This window comes from Phyllobates terribilis, unplaced genomic scaffold (genome assembly GCF_046119375.1).
Source record: "Phyllobates terribilis strain yellow unplaced genomic scaffold, ASM4611937v1 Scaffold_7__3_contigs__length_470593459, whole genome shotgun sequence".
NCBI lineage: Eukaryota > Metazoa > Chordata > Amphibia > Anura > Dendrobatidae > Phyllobates > Phyllobates terribilis.
The window spans coordinates 191,570,923-191,588,966 of NW_027362767.1; the positions used below are offsets into that span (position 1 = coordinate 191,570,923).

At 52.1% G+C, this 18,044-nt stretch overlaps 1 long non-coding RNA gene across 1 annotated transcript in view; it reads right to left on the bottom strand.

Annotated features, from left to right (window-relative positions):
• Positions 1–18,044, bottom strand: part of LOC141153062 (uncharacterized) — an 85,781-nt gene that overhangs the window by 31,623 nt on the left and 36,114 nt on the right. The window lies entirely within an intron of this gene.

Sequence of the window (18,044 nt, forward strand, 5' to 3'; positions counted from 1 at the left end):
GTATTAGTGCAGTTTTCAAAAACAGTTTACAGTCTCTTAAAGATGATCGATACTGATTCCTGGTCTGCGGCTGGCCAGGTTTCAACTTCCCACTCTGCGGCACCAGTCAATTGGCCCAGCATAACAGCGACTCTCTGCTTACCAGCATTGGGGGACAATGAGAGAGAGGAGGAAGAACAGGAGCTGGTATTATGCGCTGTAGACGGTAGTACCTGTACAACTATCATACCGTCGGTTCAGCGTGGGTGGCCTGAGGACAGGGGGGGAGGAGGACGAGGAGGAGGAGGAGGAGAGCATGGTCAGTCGTCATCTTGGTGAGGACACGGAAGTCTTGCCCGTTACCAGTCTGGCATGCATGGCTGACTTTATGTTACGCTGCCTTAACCGTGACCCTCGCGTTGTCAAAATGTTGGGTGACAGTCATTACTGGTTGGTGAGTAAGTAGAAGATTACCATGCACACTGTCTAATATGATCAAGGTGCAGATGCAATGGACTGATAGTGTCCGTAAATTGCATAGAAATTAATTGATCGCACACTCTCTGAAATTTGCTTATTTGGTGTAAGTTTATTCACACAGGAAAATATATACAATGGTGACAATAAATTGCGACAGTAAGATGTTTCGGCCACCCAGGCCTTATTCATTAAGTCGCTATTGTAACTGGTTTAGATAATGGGACAACGGAAGGCACCAGGGTATACGAGTGGAGGTTCCAATTTGAAGCTTCACAGTGGTATCAGAGTTCATCAGCCTGTGGAGAGCTGTTGCACCTGCGTCATGGACCTCTCTTAGGTGAGGTTCCCACATGTGGTGGCTGCGGAGGGTGTGTGAGCGGCGTTGAGGGTGTATGAGCAGCACAGCGTGGGAACGCCGCTCATACACCCTCCGCAGCCACCACACGTGGGAACCTCGCCTAAGCTCTCCGCAGGCTGATGAACTCTGATACCACTGTGAAGCTTCAAATTGGAACTTCCACTCGTATACCCTGGTGCCTTCCTTTGTCCCATTATCTAAACCAGTTACAATAGCGACTTAATGAATAAGGTCTGGGTGGCCGAAACGTCTTACTGTCGCCATTTATTGTCACCATTGTATATATTTTCCTGTGTGAATAAACCTACACCAAATAAGCAAATTTCAGAGAGTGTGCGATCAATTAATTTCTATGCAAATTACTGGTTGGTGACACTTTTAGACCCCCTCTACAAGGAGAACTTTCACTCTCTTATTCCTGAGGTGGAGAGGTCTACAAAAATGGGGCAGTACCAGAAGGCCCTTGCTGCAGAACTGTTAAAAAAAATTCCCATCTGAACACGCTAGCGGCAGAGGTCACAGTTCGTTGCCCAACCAAGGCGTACATGCGAGAGAGACGCAACTCCAGTCCAGCAGAGGCAGGGGAACACTGTCAACATTCTGAGACAGTTTTCTCAGACCCTCCCTTCGGACAGACCCTGAGGCGCGGGGTACTCTCACAAGGAGTGGAAAGTTTCAAAAGATGATGAGGGAGTACCTTGCCGACCGTCCCAGCATCCTCCGTGATTCCTCTGTGCCTTTTAATTATTGGGTATCCAAGCTGGACACTTGGAATGAACTCGCTCTGTACGCCTTGGAGGTCCTGGCCTGCCCTGCCGCCAGCATGTTATGCTGACAAGCTGACCCTTATCAAAATGAACAAGGGCTGGATTGGGCCAGATTACTCATCACCACCAAATGACAGCAGAGTAACATAAAGTCAAATCCACTGTGTTATTTCGGGAGGTGTATTCACATGCACCACTTCACACCCACACATGGGTATACGCTTCCTCATTTCGGCTGTTTTATGTTCTCCTTATCCTCAGCCTCCACCACCACTATACCACCAGGGTGACCGTGGTCCGTGTTGCCATTATTGAAAGTTCCTCCGTCCTTATTTTTGTCAGCTTTTGCTTGGAAGGCATAAGCAAAGATTGTGGGAGACCCACTCCCCAATAACGGGAATAATATTTTTAAGATGCTGTACTGTATGGCTCTTGTAAGGGGCATTAAAACCGTCTTGTTAAGCTACTGCGACCTCCACGTCTCTTCCGAGGGGCATTAAAACCGTTTTGTTAAGCTACTGTGACCTCCACCACTTTTCCAGGGGGCATTAAAACCGTCTTGTTAAGCTACTGCCACCTCCACGTCTCTTCCGAGGGGCATTAAAACCGTTTTGTTAAGTTACTGTGACCTCCACCACTTTTCCAAGGGGCATTCAAACCGTCTTGTTAAGCTACTGTGACCTCCACCACTTTTCCAAGGGGCATTAAAACCTTCTTGTTAAGCTACTGTGACCTCCACCACTTTTCCAAGGGGCATTCAACCATCTTATTAAGCTACTGCGACCTCCACGTTGTAATGCACACGCCCGGACTGACTGGCGTGTGCTTGTTTAGTGATCCCACTGGACCATGAACCGGAGAGTGCCTGGAGGGGCGTAACTAAGTATCTGCCCGATCCGACCAAGGTCGCACGATGGCATACGACGCCAGTGCACCAGGGAGGAACCAAGCCGAGGGACCAGGTGCTACTCCAGGTCAGACCCCGGACACGGCTGTTGGCCTACACCGGGGAATACAGGAACAGGCAGGTTCGGCTGGCACACAGACTGGTAGGTATAGGCAGACACGGCTGGAATGCAGATGGGTGGATGCTGGCGAGCACGACTGGTATGCAGGCAGGGAGGTACTGGCTGGTACGACAGGTTGGAGCACAGAGTGGATAGGACCCAGTACAGACTGGGACTCAGGAACAGAACCGCAGATGCGGTGGACAAACACAGCAGAGTGAAACCGCACGGAGCGGCGAGCAAGAGCAGAGCAAGACGAGACCGCCAGTAGCGGTGAGCGAGAGTAGAGCAGGACAAGACTGCCAGAGCAGCGAGCAAAGAGTCAGAGCAGGGCGAGACTGCCGGAGCAGCGAGCAAAGGGTCCGAGCAGAGCGAGACTGCCGGAGCAGCGAGCAAAAGGTCAGAGCAGAGCGAGACTGTCGGAGCAGCGAGCAAAGGGTCAGAGCAGAGCGAGACTGTCGGAGCAGCGAGCAAAGGGTCAGAGCAGAGCGAGACTGGCGGAGCAGCGAGCAAAGGGTCAGAGCAGAGCGAGACTGCCGGAGCAGCGAGCAAAGGGTCAGAGCAGAGCGAGACTGCCGGAGCAGTGAGCAAAGGGTCAGAGCAGAGCGAGACTGCCAGAGCGGTGAGCAAGGCAGAGCAGAGCGGAAACCGCAGGAGCGGTGAGCAAGGCAAAGCAGAAACCGCAGGAGCAGTGAGCAAGGCAGAACAGAGCGGAAACCGTAGGAGCGGTGAGCTAGGCAGAGCAGAGCGGAAACCGCCAGAGCAGTGAGCAAGGCAGAGCAGGCTAGAACCGCCGGAGCGGTGAGCAAGGCAGAGCAGGCTAGAACTGCCGGAGCGGTGAGCAAGGCAGAGCAGGCTAGAACTGCCGGAGCGGTGAGCAAGGCAGAGCAGGCTAGAACTGCTGGAGCGGTGAGCAAGGCAGAGCAGAGGGGACAGGGCTCTGTTCACACAGAACAGACAGGAAGGGGAAGGCAGAACCAGAAACACTCAAGATACTAGCAATGAAGTAGCGAGTGGACACTAAACTCACAAACAGAAGTACAGGGACAATGAGTAGGAGTTAGGAGCAGGTTCAGACTCTGCAGAAAAAGGGAAGGTACGGACATAGAGAAAAACAGGAGACGGGTAGGAGACAGTTCAGACAGGAACTGTTACTGCAACAAATACAGGAACGATCCAAGGTAAAGCCAAGTGCAGGTTCAGACAATGCAGGAGAAAGGGAAGGTACGGACAGAGAGAGAAACGGGAAGCAGGTAGGAAACAGTTCAGACAGGAACTGTACTGCAACAAATACAGGAACGAGTCTGGGTATGCGGCCCCCAGAGGGCGGGACGAACAGGCTAAGAGCGTGTTCACACGGGCCTGGAAATACAGCCTCCAGGAAGGCAGACAGACAGCTGGCTAGATCGCACAGACAGGACACAGTTCAGACACGGGAACTGATACCATAAGGCAGGAAACATAGACAGGACCTGGCACATCAGTGACAAGAAGCCAACTGATAGAACAAGATGCTCAGGCAAGGATTCCAGGGAGGAGCTGGGTTAAATACCAGGTGACAGACAGCAATAGGCTGAGGACGCATTAGGGGTAGGTCTGCAGCAGCTACAAGAAACAGGAAGTTCGGCGGGCGTCGCCCTAAGCAGACAGAGCAGAGCAGAGCAGACAACATGGAAAGAAGCCAAAGTGACAGTCTGGACTGAAAATCGATTGCGCCCTCTTGCACAGTGGGAGATGGACCACTATGCAAGGACGCCGCCAGGTATGTTACAGTACCCCCCCCTTATGCCCCCTCTTCTTCAGGCCTGCCAGAATCTTCCGCAGGGAATTCAAGGGCCAATCCTTCACTTCAAGGAGATTACTTCTACTGTCCACAGAAAAAACTGGTCTCATCTGGGGAGCTAGGATGCTACCTCCTATCCAGCCATCCTCAGCAACAGATGAAATGGGTGGAGTACCAGGAACAGTACACAAGGAAGTCTCTCTCCACATATTTTCAGATGGCACCACAGAGGGTACAGGAGACAACTGGAAGTCCTCCGCCGGGTTGGAGGGGGGCAGAGACTTAGGAGTAACCTCTGCTTCGGGGTACATCTTTTCAAGCTCACAGGATGAAATGGGCGAGGTATCAGGTACAAGGTGTAGAAAAGTCATTGTCTCTTTGTTATGTGGTGGTACCCCGGAGGATTCCGGAAACAACTGGGGGTACTCCGCCGGGATGGAGGGGTGCCGAGACTCGGGGGTAACCTCCGCTTCGGAGTACACTTGTTCAGACTCACTGGATAAAGCAGGCAAGGTATCAGGTACCGAGTATAGGAGAGTCTCTGTCCATTCGCTATCAGGTAGCACCCCGAAGGGTTCAGGAGACACCTGGAGGTCCTCCGCCGGGTCAGAGGAGTGCAGAGACTCGGGGGTAACCTCTGCTTCGGAGTACACTAGGTCGGACTCACTGGAAGAAGCGGGCGAGGTATCAGGTACCGGGTATAGGAGAGTCTCTGTCCATTCGCCATCAGGTAGCACCCCGAAGGGTTCAGGAGACACCTGGAGGTCCTCCGACGGGTCAGAGGAGTGCAGAGACTCGGGGGTAACCTCTGCTTCAGAGTACACTAGGTCGGACTCACTGGAAGAAGCGGGCGAGGTATCAGGTACCGAGTCTAGGATAGTCTCTGTCCATTCGCTACCAGGTAGCACCCCAAAGGGATCTGGAGACAACTGGAGGTCCTCCGCCTGGTCGGAGGGGTGTAGAGACTGGGGGTTAACTACTACTTTGTGCTACCCATTGTCAGGCTCACAGGACGGAGCGGACGAAGTATCGGGTACCGGGTGTAGGGAAGTCTCTCTCCATGTGTCATCAGGTGGTATCCTGGAGGATTCAGGAGGCAACAGGGGGTCCTCCGCCAGGTAGTAGAGGTGCACAGGCTCAGAGGTAATCACTACTTCAGAGTACCCTTGGACAGGCTCACTGGTTAAAGTGGGTGAAGCATCAGATACCGGGTGCAGGAAGTCCTCCTGTGTGGATTCTAGGTGGGCAGAAGTCTCTTCGGGCAGGAGAACTGGTGCGCTACCCACGCACATTACCCGTCGGGGCTGCTCCGGGATATAGGGAAATGAAGCTTCAGCAGGGACTTCAAGGTTGGGATCAGGAGGTCTTTGGGAGGACAGACCCTGGTGTGACGGCTTGCCTCTACGCCTAGCACGTCTGGACTGCCTCTTGAGGTTGGGAGAAGTATTCCGGAGAGCGTAGTCATCCTGTGTGGATTCTGGATGGGCAGTAGTCTCTTCGGGCAGGAGGACTAGTGCGCTACTCACACACATTACCCATCGGGGCTGCTCCGGGATATTGGGAAGTGAAGCTTCAGCAGGAGCCTCAGGGTTAGGGTCATCGAAGACCATTAGAAAGGCCACCAGGAAGGCCTGCAGGTCCAGGACGATAGGATCCTGTGCGTCCCATAGGGGGGTGATCCATTTCAAGGCATCACCTGCTAGGTAAGACATCATGAATCCCACCGTAACCCGATCGGTGGGAAAACAAAGAGGGTAGAACTTGAAGTGTAGCAAGCATTGCTCCACAAATGCACGACTCAGTCTTGGATCCCCATAGTACCGTGGCGGATCAGCAGGAACGAGTGCTGATAGATCCCTCTGGATGGGTGCGTAATTAGCCTAGAACTCAGCTGGTAGCAAAAAAATAAATTTCTTCTAGATGCACGTATTCGCTGAAAAACATCTCAGAGAGCGAAGGCCGTGGGGCTCAACGGGAACCATGGCCTGAGCATGCAGTAATGCACACTCCCCGGACTGACTGGCGTGTGCATGTTTAGTGATCCCACTGGACCATGAACCGGAGAGTGCCTGGAGGGGCGTAACTAAGTATCTGCCCGATCTGACCAAGGTCGCACGATGGCATACGACGCCAGTGCACCAGGGAGGAACCAAGCCGAGGGACCAGGTGCTACTCCAGGTCAGACCCCGGACACGGCTGTTGGCCTACACCGAGGAATACAGGAACAGGCAGGTTTGGCTGGCACACAGACTGGTGGGTATAGGCAGACACGGCTGGAATGCAGACGGGTGGATGCTGGCGAGCACGACTGGTATGCAGGCAGGGAGGTACTGGCTGGTACGACAGGTTGGAGCACAGAGTGGATAGGAACCAGTACACACTGGGACTCAGGAACAGAACTGCAGATGCGGTGAGCAAGGCAGAGCAGAGCGGAAACCGCCGGAGCGGTGAGCAAGGCAGAGCAGGCTAGAACCGCCGGAGCGGTGAGCAAGGCAGAGCAGGCTAGAACTGCCGGAGCGGTGAGCAAGGCAGAGCAGGCTAGAACCGCCGGAGCGGTGAGCAAGGCAGAGCAGGCTAGAACTGCCGGAGCGGTGAGCAAGGCAGAGCAGGCTAGAACTGCTGGAGCGGTGAGCAAGGCAGAGCAGAGGGGACAGGGCTCTGTTCACACAGAACAGACAGGAAGGGGAAGGCAGAACCAGAAACACTCAAGATACTAGCAATGAAGTAGCGAGTGGACACTAAACTCACAAACAGAAGTACAGGGACAATGAGTAGGAGTTAGGAGCAGGTTCAGACTCTGCAGAAAAAGGGAAGGCACGGACATAGAGAAAAACAGGAGACGGGTAGGAGACAGTTCAGACAGGAACTGTTACTGCAACAAATACAGGAACGATCCAAGGTAAAGCCAAGTGCAGGTTCAGACAATGCAGGAGAAAGGGAAGGTACGGACAGAGAGAGAAACGGGAAGCAGGTAGGAAACAGTTCAGACAGGAACTGTACTGCAACAAATACAGGAACGAGTATGGGTATGCGGCCCCCAGAGGGCGGGACGAACAGGCTAAGAGCGTGTTCACACGGGCCTGGAAATACAGCCTCCAGGAAGGCAGACAGACAGCTGGCTAGATCGCACAGACAGGACACAGTTCAGACACGGGAACTGATACCATAAGGCAGGAAACATAGACAGGACCTGGCACATCAGTGACAAGAAGCCAACTGATAGAACAAGATGCTCAGGCAAGGATTCCAGGGAGGAGCTGGGTTAAATACCAGGTGACAGACAGCAATAGGCTGAGGACGCATTAGGGGTAGGTCTGCAGCAGCTACAAGAAACAGGAAGTTCGGCGGGCGTTGCCCTAAGCAGACAGAGCAGAGCAGACAACATGGAAAGAAGCCAAAGTGACAGTCTGGACTGGAAATCAAGTGCGCGCTCTTGCACAGTGGGAGATGGACCACTATGCAAGGACGCCGCCAGGTATGTTACACACGTCTCTTCCGAGGGGCATTAAAACCGTCTTGTTAAGCTACTGGGACCTCCACGTCTCTTCCGAGGGGTATTAAAAGCGTCTTGTTAAACCACTCTGAACTCCACAGCTCTTTCAAGGGGCATTGAAATGTTGTTTTTAATTAACTCTAACCTCCACGACTCTTCGAACGGGCATTGCATTTCCTCCTAATTTTTGGTAGCTTTTGCTTGGAAGGCATAAGCAAAGACTATGGGAGACACACTCCCCAATAATGGGAATAATGTTTGTAATATGCTGTACTGCATGGCTCTTGTAAGGGTCATTGCAAGTTCCTCCGTCTTAATTTTTGGCAGCTTTTGCTTAGAAGGCATAAGCAAAGACTATGGGAGACCCACTCCCCAATAATGTGAATAATGTTTTTATTATGCTGTACTGTATGGCTCTTGTAAGGGGCATTAATACAAATCTTGTTAAGCTACTGCGACCTCCACCACCTTTCCAAGGGGCATTAAAACCGTCTTGTTAAGCTACTGTGACCGCCACCACTTTTCCAAGGGGCATTAAAACCGTCTTGTTAAGCTACTGCGACCTCCACATCTCTTCCGAGGGGTATTAAAACCGTTTTGTTAAGCTACTGTGACCTCCACCACTTTTCCAAGGGGCATTAAAAGCGTCTTGATAAGCTACTGCGACCTCCACATCTCTTCCGAGGGGCATTAAAACCGTCTTGTTAAGCTACTGTGATCTCCAACGACTCTTCCAACGGGCATTGCATTTCCTCCTAATTTTAGTCAGCTTTTGCTTTTCAATGCATAGGCGAACACTAAGGGAGACCCACTCCCCAATAATGGGTAGAAGGTTTTTAGTATGCTGTAATCCACTTCTGCTTCCAGGGGCATTGCAGTTCCTCATAATTTTGGAAAGCCTTCCATTCACTGCTTAGGCCAACAGTGCACAGGAGACACAGTTGCTATAAATGTAAAAAATGGTTTAGTTAAGGCCCTCTGACCTCCATGTCACTTCCAAGGGACATTGGAGTGCCTCTAAATTTTTGGTAGGCATTGCACTCACTGTATGCCCTATAACTGTGTAGCCGAACCGCTCCTTTTGGTACAGAAACATATCCTACAAGACATGTGTGGTTGACTGGCCTGATATTGATGTGAATGGTCCCTGTTCCTCCTGCTCTTTCTCCTTTGCCACCACCTCATCCATCATTCATCACCTGAAGCTTTGTTTTAACGGGAGTCATAGAACTTGGATAGTAGCAGGAAAACATCCAGCAATCCTCGGAGGAGGTAGGATATGCGCCAAAACGCTGACCACCTCAGGCCTAGCCGCTACTACATACATGTGCTTGCATTCCAAGAAAACAAAGCAGATGCTAACTTCTATCATCATCATCATCATGCTCCTCACCTTGGCACTCTCAACTCCCCTGATGGAGAAGCCAGGGCCCACCGGAGGAGTCTGGTTCTCTGGTGGGCTCGTCCAATGCTGCCCTAAAGCAGGCCAGGCTAAGAAAAATGTGTGGGAAGGTGACAGGAGAAATAGGGGTGGCTGGGGACCGTTTATGGACACCCGGCCGCCGGGCGGCTGGGGACTGAGTATGGATACCAGGCCGCCGAAGCAGCCATGAGGTAGTGGCCAGCTTCAGCCTCCTCCAAACTAAAAGGCCCCATTTCAAGTGCAAGCTAGCAGTGCAGCCTGGGGGTGGGTGGGTGGCAGGTTGCACACTTACATTTGCATTAAAAGAAAACAAAGCAGATGCTAACTTCTATCATCATCATGATGCTCCTCACCTTGGCACTCTCAACTCCCCTAATGGAGAAGCCGCCAGGGCCCATCGGAGGAGTCTGGTTCTCTGGTGGGCTCGTCCAATGCTGCCCTAAAGCAGGCCAGGCTAAGAAAAGTGTGTGGGAAGGTGACAGGAGAAATAGGGGCGGCTGGGGACCGTTTATGGACACCCGGCCGCCCCCAGGTGGCTGGGGACCATGTGTGGACACCTGGCGGCGGGGCGGCTGGGGACCGAGTATGGACATCCGGCCGCCCCCTGGCGGCTGGGGACTGAGTATGGATACCTCGCTGCCGAAGCAGCCATGAGGTAGTGGCCAGCTTCGGCCTCCTCCAAACTAAAAGGCCCCATTTCATGTGCAAGCTAGCAGTATGGCATTGCAGCCTGGGGGTGGGTGGGTGGCAGGCTGCATACTTACGCTTGCATTAAAAGAAAACAAAGCAGATGCTAACTTCTATCATCATCATCATGCTCCTCACCTTGGCACTCTCAACTCCCCTGATGGAGAAGCCAGGGCCCACCAGAGGAGTCTGGTTCTCTGGTGGGCTCGTCCAATGCTGCCCTAAAGCAGGCCAGGCTAAGAAAAGTGTGTGGGAAGGTGACAGGAGAAATAGGGGCGGCTGGGGACCGTTTATGGACACCCGGCCGCCCCCAGGTGGCTGGGGACCATGTGTGGACACCCGGCCGCGGGGCGGCTGGGGACCGAGTATGGACACCCGGCCGCCCCCTGGCGGCTGGGGACTGAGTATGGATACCTCGCTGCCGAAGCAGCCATGAGGTAGTGGCCAGCTTCGGCCTCCTCCAAACTAAAAGGCCCCATTTCAAGTGAAAGCTAGCAGTATGGTATTGCAGCCTGGGGGTGGGTGGGTGGTTGGCTGCATATTTGCGCTTGCATTGCAAGGAATGGGGGAGGTACAATTGAACACTGCCCTGGGACAAGGACTTGCACGGGGATAGTTGCAAGTCTGCATCTTCTGATGCGGCAAGGATCACTTCTGATGGGCACACATTTAGGCAGTGACCTGGGAGTCAGAGATGCTTACAGGGGTCTTCCCCATGCTGTTCCCATGTCTTTTCAGCACTGTATGCATGTGTCACACAGCACATGGCCAGATAAAGTTGTAAAATGTTAAAATGACATTTCCCGGTGAATGCATTTGTCATGGTTGAAAGCAATACAAAAGTGCAAAAACGCATGAAAAATGCTACTTGTGAACATAGCCCAAGGTGTGGAGGAGTATTTTTGTTTTTGGTTATTTATTTTACGTTATACACAAGTCTTTACCCTGGAAAGGAAATTCCTTAACATATTTCACAGGAAAACCGTTTCAGTTTCGTTTTTGAACATTTTATTGTGAGCCCGTTAAAGTGGCTTAATACCTCTGAACACATTGTTGACAGCAGTGACCTGGGGGTCAGAAATGCTTCCAGGGGCGATCCCCATGCTGCCCTCATGTCTTTTGAGCACTGTCACTATCATTTTGGGCACTTTTTAGGCTTTCTACAGACTGCCGGGGGTGCCGCCGCAAAAATGCTCGGGTCTCCCATAAACTAATATTGGGCTCGTTGCTCGAGTCGAGCACCTGAGTATCACGGTGAGCTCGGCCCGAGCTTCGAGAACCCGAGCATTTTAGTGTTCGCTCAACACTAATCCCTATATGTGGTCTCCGGTCCTTACAGAGCTGTCCACAGACGGTATCCTCCCATGGTGCTAGCCATGATCTGAGACATCCCTATATGTGCTCTCCGGTCCATACAGAGCCGTCCACAGCCGGTATCCTCCCATGATGCCGGCCATGATCTGACAGATCCCTATTAGTGATGAGCAAGCATGTATGCTACTGCTTGGTGCTCGTCGAGTATCTCACTGCTTGACATGCTCGGCGCTGGCCGAGTATTCCCGGGATTGCTCGTCGGGAGCTGGGGTCTCCTCCCTGCATGTTTGGATCTCTTTACAGAGCCAATGAACATGCAGGGATTACATGCCACTCACTGTAATGCCGTTGCCATGTTGGTTGTGGCATTACAGTGATTGGCTGGCCACACAGCGTCATCAGGTCTATATAACACCAGGCGCCGTCATGATCTTCACAGTCTACTCCGCAATCAGACAGTGTAGGGAGAGGTGCTGCTGAGCTAGGGAGAGATTTGCTTGTTTCTAGTTAGTGTAGGTGTACCAAACTATATTAGAGACACATATCCATCTCAACAAACAGTCCTTCTGAGGACTAATGCATCTGCAGAGATATCAGGCAGGCAGTGTATATAAGCAGGCAGGCAGTTCACATAGGACAAGAGGCTCCATTCCAGTTCTGTCTGCTGTTGCTCTTATATTTCTAGAAAATAGGCCCAGGTCTCAGGGGCCAAGAATAGTTTTTTTTGGATCTTAATCCTCATTATTTGCTTGAAAAGCAATCCAGAGGACACCGTTTTTCTGCGCCATTTGCTTGTTGGCACTGCAGAATACAGCCTTTCTGTAGCATCGGCGTCTCTGCCTTCTTCCAGGCAGAGACGCCATCCCTCTCACCTCCTCGCTCCCCGTTCTCCTTCCCAGCCTGCTGTTGGCGCGCGCAGACCTGTAGCTTCGGCGTCTCTGCCTCCTGCCGGGCAGAGACGCCGTCCCTCTCACCACGCTCCCCGCTCTCCTTCTCAGCCTGCTGTCTGCGCGCGCAGTCCCCCGGGCACTGTGCTTAGGGCGCTCGCGCTCCCCCCCTCTTAAATGGGCCGCGCGCGCGCCGTCCTAAGGAGTCCCCGGCCAATAGCCGAGGGTCCGCCCATATATAGGGCACCTCCTCCAAAATGGAGGTGCCTGAGCAAAGTTGTTGCAGTTTCTGATCTCTGCTTCAGCCCTCAGGTCCAGCTGCTAGCCTGACTCCTCGTCCTGCCTGCCAGCCTGTTATCTGCCCGTTACCTGCCGAGACTGCCAGCCTGCTCACCAGGAGCGCTCACCTGTTACCTGCCTGTTACCAGCCCTGTCTGCCAGTCCGCTCACCTGGGAGCATCCGCCTGTTACCTGCCCTGTCCGTCAGTCCGCTCACCTGGGAGCATCCGTCTGTTACCTGCAGAGTCCGTCAGCCTGCTCACCTGGGAGCGCTCACCTGTTACCTGCTGTGTCTGTCAGCCCACTCACCTGGGAGCACCCGCCTGTTACCTGCTGTGTCCGTCAGCCCGCTCACCTGGGAGTGCCCACCTGTTACCTGCAGTGTCTGTCAGCCCGCTCACCTGGGAGCACCCGCCTGTTACCTGCTGTGTCCGTCAGCCCGCTCACCTGGGAGCGCCCACCTGTTACCTGCCTGTTACCTGCCTTGTTGGTCTGCCCGCTCACCTGGGAGCGCCCGCCTGTTTCCTGCCAGCCTGCCTGGAGGCTCTGCCGTCACTTGCTGTGACCACCTGCCTGGTAAACCTAGAGACTACTACCTGCTCTGCTGTCACGTACCATGACCACCTGTCAGCTACCAGAGACTTCTGCCTGCTTGCCGTATCCATCAGTCATACCAGTCAGTCCCAGCCATCTGACCCGTGGGAGCCACCTGCTCTCTTACAAGGTCGTCCCCAGAGTAGCACCTGGTCCCTCAGCCCGGATCCTCCCTGGTCACAGTGTCGTTTGCTGCAGTCAGACCAGGGTCGGTTCGGGTTGATACTTAGTCACGCCCCTCTGGGTCCCTCCTTGCACCTCGGCACAGAGGTTCCACCACCCGGACCAGTAACACTTTCCATATTACAGCGCTAAAAATCCAGTTATTTAAAACTGTTTTCTCAGTCACACGGATCACATATACGTTTTCAGAAAATACTGTCATTTCGGACCTTCATTAAAAATTTGTTTCAGTGTGTCAGTGAAGCAATTGACACCAGATTGCTGTTCAAAATAGTTACCTACAGGCCAGGTATTTAAAACTGTGGTTTATCCGTCACAAAGATCACATATATGTTTTCAGAAAATACTGCCATTTCGGAACTTCAATAAAAATTTGTTGCAGTGTGTCAGTGAAACAATTGACACCAGTTTGCTCTTCAAAATAGTTATCTACAGGTCAGGTATTTAAAACTGTGGTTTATCCGTCACACGGATCACATATAAGTTCGCTCCAAATTCAGTCATTTGTTGTAAGCATGGAAGATATAGTCCTCCATTTAAAATGAGCAAGGCACATGGCAAGGGGCCGAGGCCGAGGCCGTGGGCAAGCTGAAATTCTGCCACAACAAACACCCACATCTTCTCACTCGACCTTCCTGACCCAATTAATAGGAGACCGCAGAACACCACTATTGAACTCAGAGCAGTGTCAAAAGGTTATTGACTGGATAGCAGATAATGCTTCCAGTCACTTAGCCACCACCACCACCACCTTGTCTTCCACACGGTCAAGTCTCAGTAGCTGTGAGTCTGGACCGCATATTCCTCACCCTGAACCTCCTTCCTCCTACCATGCCGAGTGCCTAGAGACAACTGATCCCACACTTGGACACTCTGAAGAACTGTTCACTTTCCTATTTATAGATCCGGGCCTCTCGCCCGGTCCACTTGAAGCGGGGAAAGAGGAGATCGCATGTAGCAATGCCCAAATATTTGAGCAGCCACGGTCACACAAAGGTGACTGGGAAAGTGTGATGAGACAATTGCCAGAAAGTCAGGAGGAGGACCAGAGTGCGAAAATGGAAGACGAGGTGGTGGATGATATAGTAACTGACCCAACCTGGCAGGAGGATATGCAGAGCGAGGACAGCAGCACACAGGGGGCGGGAGGCAGAGCACCCCAACAGGCAGGAAGAAGCAGTGTGGTGGCCGCAGAAAGAAGGCAGGGAACCGTTCCCCGTAACACCAACACGAAGGAAGTTGCCCGTACAACTGTTAGGTCTTCCCGAGTCTGGTTGCTTTTTGAAGACTCTGCCGATAACCCCAAAAAGGCAATTTTCACCACCTACCAGGCCAGCATCAGCAGGGGTGGCAAAACGACCAGCCTGACCACCACCAGCATGATCAGGCACATGGCAGCAAAGCACCCGACTTTGTGGGCCGAATACCAGGGTCCAGGAACAGTGTCTGCGGGTGGCACCATTGCTTCTTCCGCTGTTGTGCCTGCCAGCCAATCCCCTGTCCATGGTGCATGCCAAGATGCCTCCTGCCCTACACCTGTCATTGCACACTCTCAAGTAGCAGCATCAGGAAGCAAGCCCACGTCCTTGTCCCAGAGCAGCGTTCAATTGTCCATACCCCAGTCCTTGGAACGCAAGCGCAAATTCGCAGCCAACGCCTCACAGGCCACAGTACTAAATTCTCACATTTCACGACTGCTTGCACTCGAAATGTTGCCTTTTAGGCTTGTGGAGACGGAAGCATTCCGCAACCTGATGGCAGCGGCCATCCCTCGGTACTCAGTCCCCAGCTGCCACTATTTCTCCCGGTGTGCCGTCCCCGCATTACACGAGCACGTGTCCCAAAACATTAGCCGTGCCCTCAACAACGCAGATACCGGGAAAGTCCACCTAACCACGGACACTTGGACAAGTGCTTGTGGGCAGGGACGGTACATCTCGCTGACAGCACACTGGGTTAACAAAGTGGAAGCTGGGACCCAGTCGGACCTTGGGACGGAACACGTCCTCCCGATGCCGAGGATTGCGGGCCCTAGGTCAATCAGGGTTGCCCCCACAGTCTACAGCTCCTGCACCTCATCCTCCTCAGCCTCCTCCTCCTCTTCAGCCTCCATCTGCGAAATGACCACATCAATCACAAGCTGGAAGCACTGCAGCACTGCCTCAGCCAAGCGGCAACAGGCTGTGCCGAAGCTAATATGCTTAGGGGACAAACCGCACAATGCTGAAGAGTTGTGGACAGCTCTGAAAGAGCAGACAGATCTGTCGCTCACACCGCTGAACCTACAGCCAGGCATTGTCGTGTGTGACAATGGCCGGAACTTGGTGGCTGGTCTGAGGTGAGGCGAGCTCACATATGTACCATGCCTGGCCCATGTGCTTAACCTCATGATTCAGAGGTTTCTCAAATCCTACCCGGAACTGCCGGATCTGCTAGTTAAAATACGCCGCCTGTGTGCCCATTTTAGAAAGTCACCTACAGCTTCCGCCACCCTTGCCATGTTTCAGCAGCGTTTGCAGCTTCCGGCTCTAAGACTGGTATGTGATGTCCCCACGCCTTGGAACTCTACACTGCAGATTTTGGGAAGGATTTGTGAGCAGAAGAGGACAGTTGTTGAGTACCAGCATGAACACGGCTGTCGTGTATTCAGTTCAGACTTCACAGATTAGACCTCAGGAGTGGACATGGATGACAGACATATGTACCATCCTCCAAAACTTTGAGGACTCCACCAAGATGGTGAACGGTGATCACGCCATAATTAGCGCCACCATCCCGCTTCTCTGTCTTCTGAAACGCTCTCCGCTCACAATCAAAGAGGATACATTGCAGGCGGAGCTCGATGAGATGGAGCAAGGAACCATACAGGGTGATTACACATAGCCCAGCCTCATCTCATCCCATCGTGGATTGGGTGACAATGAGGAAGAGGAGGAGGAGGAAGTACAAGAGCTAGTGCACTATTGACGGTACTACCTGCACAACAGTCATATGTCTGTTCAGCATGGATGGACAGAGGACAGAGAGGAGGAGGAGGAGAGCATGGTCAGTCATCCTCTTGGTGAGGACACGGAAGTCTTGCCTGTTAGCAGTCTGGCATGCAAGGCTGAGTTTATGTTATGCTGCCTTTCCCATGACCCTCGCATTCACAAAATTTTGGGTGACAGTCATTACTGGCTGGTGACACTTCTAGACCCATGCTACAAGGAAAACTTTATATCTCTTATTCCTGAGGCGGACAGGTCTACAAAAATGGGGCAGTACCAGAAGGCCCTTGTTGCGGTACTATTAAAAAAATTCCCATCTGAAAATGCTGGCGGCAGAGGTCACAGTTTGTTGGACAACCAAGGAGTACAGGTGAGAGAGACACAAATGCAATCCAACAGAGGCAGGGGAACACTGTCAAAGTTCTGGAAGAGTTTTCTCAGACCCTCCCATCGCACAGGCCCTGAGGTGCGGGGTACTCTCACAAGGAGTGCAAAGTTTGGGAAGACACTGAGGGAGTACCTTGCCGACCGTACCAACGTCCTCCGTGATTCCTTTGTGCCTTTTAATTATTGGGTATCCAAGCTGGATAGGTGGAATGAACTGGCTCTCTATGCCTTGGAGGTCCTGGCCTGCCCTGCCGCTAGCGTTTTATCAGAGCGGGTTTTTAGTGCCGCTGGTGGAATTATAACTGATAAGCGCATCCGCCTGTCAACTGAAAATGCTGACAGGCTGACTCTTATAAAAATGAACAAGGGCTGGATTGGGCCAGACTTCTCAACACCACCAAATGATAGCAGCGTAACATAAACTCAAATCCAGTGTCTTTTTTTGGGAGGTGTATTCCCATGCACCTTTTCACACCCACACATGGGTATACGCTTCCTGATTTTGGCTATTTGCTCTTGCCCTCCTCATTCTCCTCATCCTCCACCACCATATCACCAGGGTGACCGTGATCCGTGATGCAACACCCATATAATCTTTTTAAAGGGTGTATGATGCTCGTAAAAAAATTGTTTATACAGTATGTTTATGTATACCCCCCCAGGGGTAAATGTTTGTCAGCCCATACACTTAGTGCATGGGCACTACAAGTATAGGAGTGTTAGAACCCTCCTGTTTGTTTTTTCCATCTTGTGTTTTGCGGTCACGTGACCATCTGCCTTTATATTCCAGCTCCGCCCTTGTGGCTGTGCTGGACTTCAGTGTTTTACTGTTTCTCTAGCCAGGTGCTTCGGTTCATTTTTGTCAGTTTGTCTTTTTTGTGTTCTGCAACAACTTCTCTGTTTAGGAGGTGTCCCATTTTTTCCCAGTCCTTAGTTCTTTTAGGGACCCCTCCCTTAATTCTATAGGTCTTCGTTCAGACTAGCTGAGGACTAAGGCGGGTCTGTTCGCTAGGAACAGGCAGCCCGCTACATCGTAGGGATTCAGCTTAGTCTTACTGTAGGGACAGCTTTCCCCTATCTTTCCTTAGTACATGTTGCAGATCATAACAGTAAGTCCAGCCCAAAAAACTAAAAGGAAAGAAATTCGGGGATCAGAATGGTTTCCATAAAGGATTCAGCTCAACACCTGCAGGGATTGTCTCTGGAGGTGGCCGATCTTCAGCAACACGTGAGTAGCTGTTCTGGAGCGCATTTTGTTGAACCCAAGGTAGGACTGCCTGATGTTTTTTATGGTAGACAGCAAGATTTTTTTTCCTTTAAAAATGCTTGTTTATTATATTTTCGTTTGAGACCAAGGTCCTCTGGGAATGAATCACAGCGCATTGGTTTTATTATGTCACTTTTGCGCAATGAACCACAGGGGTGGGCCTTTTCTA